Source organism: Copadichromis virginalis, linkage group LG18 (genome assembly GCF_057382275.1).
Source record: "Copadichromis virginalis isolate Kocher_CV1m ecotype Utaka linkage group LG18, C_Virginalis_male_GT1.1, whole genome shotgun sequence".
Lineage (NCBI taxonomy): Eukaryota > Metazoa > Chordata > Actinopteri > Cichliformes > Cichlidae > Copadichromis > Copadichromis virginalis.
In genome coordinates this window covers 23,719,870-23,726,478 of record NC_140635.1, presented here as the reverse complement: position 1 = coordinate 23,726,478, position 6,609 = coordinate 23,719,870, and positions in this window count along the sequence as shown.

Below are 6,609 nucleotides of genomic sequence, written 5' to 3'. Positions count from 1 at the left end.
TTCGTCAAATAATGAGACACTGACACCACATTTAGCAGGTAGCCTTTTGGAATGATGCATCAATGCACTGAACTCTACCTGGAAAAAAAAGAAACAGAGTAGCAGCTGTCTTATTAAGAAAAACTCTTCAAAGGTTGAATAAACTCACTATCCACTGTTTCAAACTTGGCTGTATGGATGTAGCGTGTGTGACTAAGCTGGTAGATGTGCTCTGCAGGTGACTCTGTTGGTTTTGTCGTCACTTAGAAATTTGAATCCTGCTGATTTTGGTGATTACCTGATATTTCCTATAGTGGTGCCATCAGGCAAAAGCACGGGAAAGAGCCTCTCTCATCAGTCGTTCCCGTTTCTCTCCCTTATCTCACTTTTTTTTAAGTAATGAAAACACTGTATCTCAGCTTCAGTCGTTCCAGTCCACTCTTAGGACATCATCGCTAAAACAACACAGTCCGACTTGTTCCTCGCTTCACTGTGTTGCTTTTAATTTGAAATCGTCGTGTTATTAGCCAGACGTCGTTTTTCTGTGTCAAACGCTACTTTTAAAGCGTAGCACCCTACTTTTAAGGAGCTTTCACATGGCACATCAACACATTTTAACCTTTAGCACATCTTTTCAGACACTTTCATCGCCACTATGGAAAGGTCATGATAAATTAGCATCAGTAAAGTCAAAACTTTACCGCCAGTAGGGCAGGTGTTTATTAGTCATAGGTTCAGGAGTTTGAGTCTTCTTGGTTTGTGAAATGTCAGCAGCTGTTGAATGGACAGTAATGAAATTTAATGCAAACATTTGTAATTCAAAGACGATGTTATCTTTTGTTTTTTGCTCCAGTGTCAGCATGTTGATCCTTTCCCTCTCTGGCTTTGACCAATTAACTTTTGTTGTCTTGTGTTCAGTGTCAAGCACAAACTGTTAGCATGTCAAAACACTAAGATGTGAACCATCAATACGTTAGCGTTAGCTTATTTAGCTCTAATCGCTGTAAACCCTTGAAAAGATTCACCTTTGCATATCCAGAAGTCTATGACAAAGTTTTTTTTAGCAAAGATATTTCATGCACCACTTTAAGGTTACATTTTCATTGCATTTATTACTATAAAGTCGCCTGTAGGCGTTCCGAGTTGTCGTCAAATTGATCAATCACGGGGATAAAAAGGACACAGTTTAGTGCTGAATCCACATTGACTGATGGTAGAGTGAGCAGTAGATATTTTAACCCTAAAAGACACTCTTGTTATATCGAGAAGGGCAGATCAAATTGAATCTTTCTGTCTACGTGTCTCAGTGGGAGGCGATTGTGGGTTTTTGTCCCTAGATTAGGGTGGGTACAGAGCCAGCTAATCCTACCCGCTCTTCCATGTGGGAGTGGCAGTGGGGTATCTTTGCTGTGCAGCCAGCCGTAATCTAATGGGAGCGAGATCGTGCTTTGTACACGGGCACGCTCGCTCACACTCAGCTGGAGACGCACAACACAAAGTCTAGATTTGTTTCAGGATTAAAAGCATCACCTCAGTAACTGACATAGTGCCACAAGCATTCCCACGGTAAGCCCAATGAGGTTGCCTCTGTGTGCACATGTGCATGTGAGGCCGTGAGCGTATGCGTGAATGTGGCTGTATTTCTATCTGCTGCTGTTGAGTGTTATATATGTATATATAAAAATCAGAGGAAAAAAAGAAATGAGCGGAGACAAATTTATGTACACACTCACATCCAGACACACAAACTCGCAGCATTCAGTACCACTGGAGAAGCAGCTGCCTAAATTGGCAGCCCATGTCCCTCTCATTATGCTGGCCAGTCACTCGTGTCCTGGCGCTCTCTCTCCCCTGCTGCTGCTGCTGGACAGGTAGCATCTGACACACATTAGCCTGCTATTAATAACTTCTGTTGCAGCCATTATCACACACTTAGGGAAAACGATCCCCAGGGTGCCATTTTTGCAGAGACATGCATTAAATATCCAAAACCACCCGATTTTCTCTGAAGTTCTGCAAGCAAAGCAACCGTTTTGTAAGACAAGATTCCGTTTTGCTTAGATGGAAACTCTTGTCAGTTGCAGTGCAATGATTCGATTACCCCTTTGTGTCTTTTTTAAAAAAATTTATGCCTTTTTAATGAAGATAGTAGACACTTTAGGATTAATTCAGGATGTCTGTGAGCTCAGAAGTAAATCCTAAGGAATGTGTGTGGGTGTCGTCCATGGACCTCACCCAATAGAAAGGGAATACCACAGTGATTAAGATTAATCCTACAGGTTCGGACAATCAACACAAATACCATCACAGGATCTCCACCATCAATATCCTGTGGTGCTCTTTCTTGGGTTCTTTACAACCTGATTCAGTGTTGACATTGTGTCTGTTCAAATAAAGGCTTTATTGGGTCATGGAACAATATTTCTTACAAGGATCATGGTGTGTTAGGTTAGCCTATATGTTTACCCTTCTTATAAATGATGCCTCCAGGATTGGCAGGAGGTCAAGGATTCAACCCTTGGTGCAATAAGCCTTTGTGAGTGTATAGAAACATATACAGTGAACTGGGGTCTTAGATGGATTTGACTGTAATACCGTTGTTGCTTTTGGTAGTAACTTACTTTATTGGCGACCGAACCTATGATCACAGGAGCAAAATTCTGTTTATTATAGTTTTTCAAAAAGCCTTTAATATCTTCAAAATAGCCCCTCAGAGACTAGTAGCTATGCTAAAGTCAATAAAAAAAATATATTACGTAAAAGTTACATATTGATTTGCATGTTACTGAGTGAAATAAGTATTTCATCAACAAGCTAACATGACTTTCTGGAGAAATCCTTGTTCTTACCCATAGCAGAGAGGTGTTTCTTGTAGATGATCACTGGGTTTGCATAAATCTCAGGAGTTCCTCATAAATTCTCTAAATCCTTAAGATTTCTTGGCTGCTGCTTGGCAACTTGAAGTTTCAGCTCCCTCTGCAGATTTTCTATAGGACTAAGTTCTGGGGACTGGCTAGGCCACTCCATGACCTTAGTGTGCTTCTTCCTTATCTGCTCCTTTGTTTCCTTGGCAGGATGTTTTGGACTATTGCAATGCTGGAAGACTCAGTCACAAATGATCTACAGTGTGCTTAAGGGAAGGAGGTTCTAGTCCAGGTTCGACAGTGCGGCGCACGGACAGATTCATTGTCTCCTCAACATGTTGAAATCATCCTGTACCCTTAGCAGAAAAACAGCCCAAAGCATAATGTTCCCTCCTCTGTGCTCGACTCAACAAACTTAGAAATTCAGCTGGAGACCAAATCATTGTTTCCTCACATTACTCCCATAGTGTCTCACTGAGCTTTTTTCTATCTGAGGTATCTTCCCGTTAAAAGGGAGTTTTCCCCTCCCGCTGCTGCTAACTGCTTGCTCATAGAGACTCATCTAATTCCTGAGGTCTTCTCTGTATTATTGTAGGATCTTTACCTGTCAATATAAAACACCCTGCGATTACTGTTGTTGTGATTTGGTGCCAATTGAATTGAATTGAATTGAATTGAATTGAATTGAATTGAATTGAATTGAATTCAATTGAATTGAATTGAATTCAATTGAATTGAACTGAAGGAGGAAATTGTTTGAATAATTTGAATAAATCTGAAACCTAACATAACATATAACATTTGTCTTATTTGGAATAAGTATGGAACAAATCCACGTCACTCTCCTTTAGCTGCTACCCATGCACCTCTAGAGAGAAATAACCAATGAGAGCTGGCACACAGAAACATACAGGACTAGTCAAGCATCCAGTCCAGAGCTTCAGCAATATCTGATTTAAGATCAGGTAGTTGGGGGAATGCTTATCTGACTCTGTTTAAGCAGGGCAGAGGAGAAATGTAATAAGTGATAAGTGGTCAATCCAATCTTGCTCTGCATGCATCTTTGTGCCTCTATGTGTGCAGTGCATTCGTCCACATTAGTCCATTTTAATATACAGGCAAAACCTTGACAGCTCTGCTGGCTTCTAGTTCTGATAAAGCTCCACAAAGGTACCAAGCTGGATTTGTTTTATGTTCCACCGCAAACCACGTTAAATTGACGGGAACCCCACGAGCAAAAGAGACAGATTAAGAAGACATGGGCAGAGGCGATGCACGGCAGCACGCTGTCAGGGAAAGTTTTGTCCTTCATCAGCCCTCCATCCCTTTATTCATCCATCTCATTAAGGATGGCTAGATGATCAATAGGAGAGAAGCAGTAGAAGGGGATTAGGATTAGAAATCGATGGCTTTGTTTTCTTCAGCCTGCCAAAGATAAACACTGCCTTAAGACACTGTCAACGCAGTGGAGAGTCTTTCAAGGCTTTTCATGTGTGTGTGAGAGGGCACAGCATTCCCTCCGCGTGGATGCGCAGACATCTGTTAGCAGCTTCTCACGCCAAGTTAAAAAGAGATGTTTCGATCCCTGCCATGAGACTGGAAAAAGGGGGAGATGGGCTCTGATCCAATCTTCTATGGTAAGATTCAACCAAGGCTCTAGCTGGGATTTTAGTAGACTTTTCTTCCAGCGCACTTCATCACTCCATTGTCAGCAGTGTTGAACTGTGAGTGGGAGATACAGGTTATGCATCACAGATCAGAGACTGGCTTCACATCAAGTCACCATTTCAAGACTCTCTCAGAATAGCTGGAGATGACTGATGAAGAGGTAGTATCATAATTTGCTGGCTGCAAAGAAAAGTGATGCTCCTAAAAACCTGAGTGGGCTGCAAGGAGTGAGGCAAGGCATTCTGAGTAGGTGAGGCTCCACCTCCCACACAGAGATTCAAAAACATACCCCCTGCTTTGATCTCTCTTTCTCTGCTTTCTCTCTCTGCTCCTCTTCTTTTCTCTTCTTTTCACGTGCATGTGCAGACGCACACACACACTGCACACTCACCCTGTTTGTTCTGGCTTTCGCCCCTCTCTGCTTTGAAAGAACAAAGCCATTTGTTTATGTTTCCTGCAGATGAAAGCTCAGCTTTGTGATGGCCCATTCACCCCAGGTACAGATGCTGCCGCTCCACCGTGTTTCTTTAAATCCACGAATTATTTCGAAATATTTTTAGTTTATTATTCCTCGTCTATGGTCTATGTTTCATTCCCCAACCTCTTTGTTTCTTCTTTTTGTGATAATCACCATGATAATATTACTTTTCAAAGTCACAGGTGTCTGATGTCTATCCCAGCCTGCATGCGAGCAGAAAGCAAGGGGAGGAGCAGAAATAGATTGGAAAGGAAAGATAGTCATAGAGTTTCCAGTGCATCTAATATGCATGTGATTGGCTTTGGAGCTTACAAAACAGCCTCAAGCGGACGTTAGGAGAACATGCAAACTCCATGCTAGGAAACATCATGCAGGTCTGATGCAACTATTTCACACTAAAGAATTTTTTTTTTCGTTTTAGGGCTCATCAAGCGAGCCCATTTTTTATCTAATGAAGACACGTTTCTACAAATGGTCAAAAATATAGACCTGGGGTTTAAGATTCAAGAAAACCCCACCAATCAAGAAAGCACTTGGTGACAGTGGGAAGGACAAACTCCCTTTTAACAAGAGCAAACCTGAAGCAGAACCAGGTACAGCCATCTGCCACAACCAGTGGGGGGTGAGAGTGATGTAAGATGTAAAATAATCACTTGAAGAGAAGATAAATGTAGTGAATTTTAATGAGGACTCTTTTTCCATTGCAGGTGAATGTACAGCAGTGGTACAGTGTACGTACTGGATCAGTGCACAGTAAACGGTACCCATGCCATATTCGTTAAAACTGGATAACATGCCTGCTTGTGTTACTGTGTGGATTAGTAATGTTTTACCAGTACATGTTTGACTGTTATGGTGCTCTATGGCAAAGTGGAATAAAGTACTGTTCACTGTTCTATCAAACTTTGGCTACACAGATTTTTTTTATGTTATTTGTTCTCACTTATAATTTATTTTTATTTTTTTAAAGTCTGCCTGCCCCTCTGTACATCTGGTCTTCACTCCGTTTGGTGGTTAAAAGTTGGTCACTTTCACCAAAGTAACCCCAAAGCAGAGGTTCTCAACATGTGAAAATAAAACTGGGAAAACAAACAGACAATAGTACGATGATGCTATCATGTTGACCTGCGTTTCGATAGATTCAGCATGTATCTTTTATTTTTTTGTTTAAATGATGCTCAGTTGGCACTAAGAGGCCCAAAGCATGCCAAGAAAATATTCCCTAAACCATTACAGCACCATCAGCAGCCTGAACCATTGATACCAGGCAGGATGGATCCATGCTTTCGTGTTGTTTACGCTGAATTCTGACCCTATCATCTGAATGAGCTTGAGACTCGTCAGGCCGAGCAATGCCTTAGCTTCCTGTTCTTACCTAACAGTAATGGTGCCCTGTATACTTTCCTGCTGCTGTAGCCCAGGTGCTTCAAGGTTTGACATGTAGTGGATACTGAGATGCTTTTCTGAATACCTTAGTTGGAACAAGTGGTTATTTAACTTGCTCTTGCTTTCCTGTCAGCTCAAAGCAATCTGGCCATTCGCCCCTGACCTCTGGCATCAGCAAGGCTTTTTGGCACGGAGAAGCGCCGCTCACTGGATATTTTCTCTTTTCAGAACATT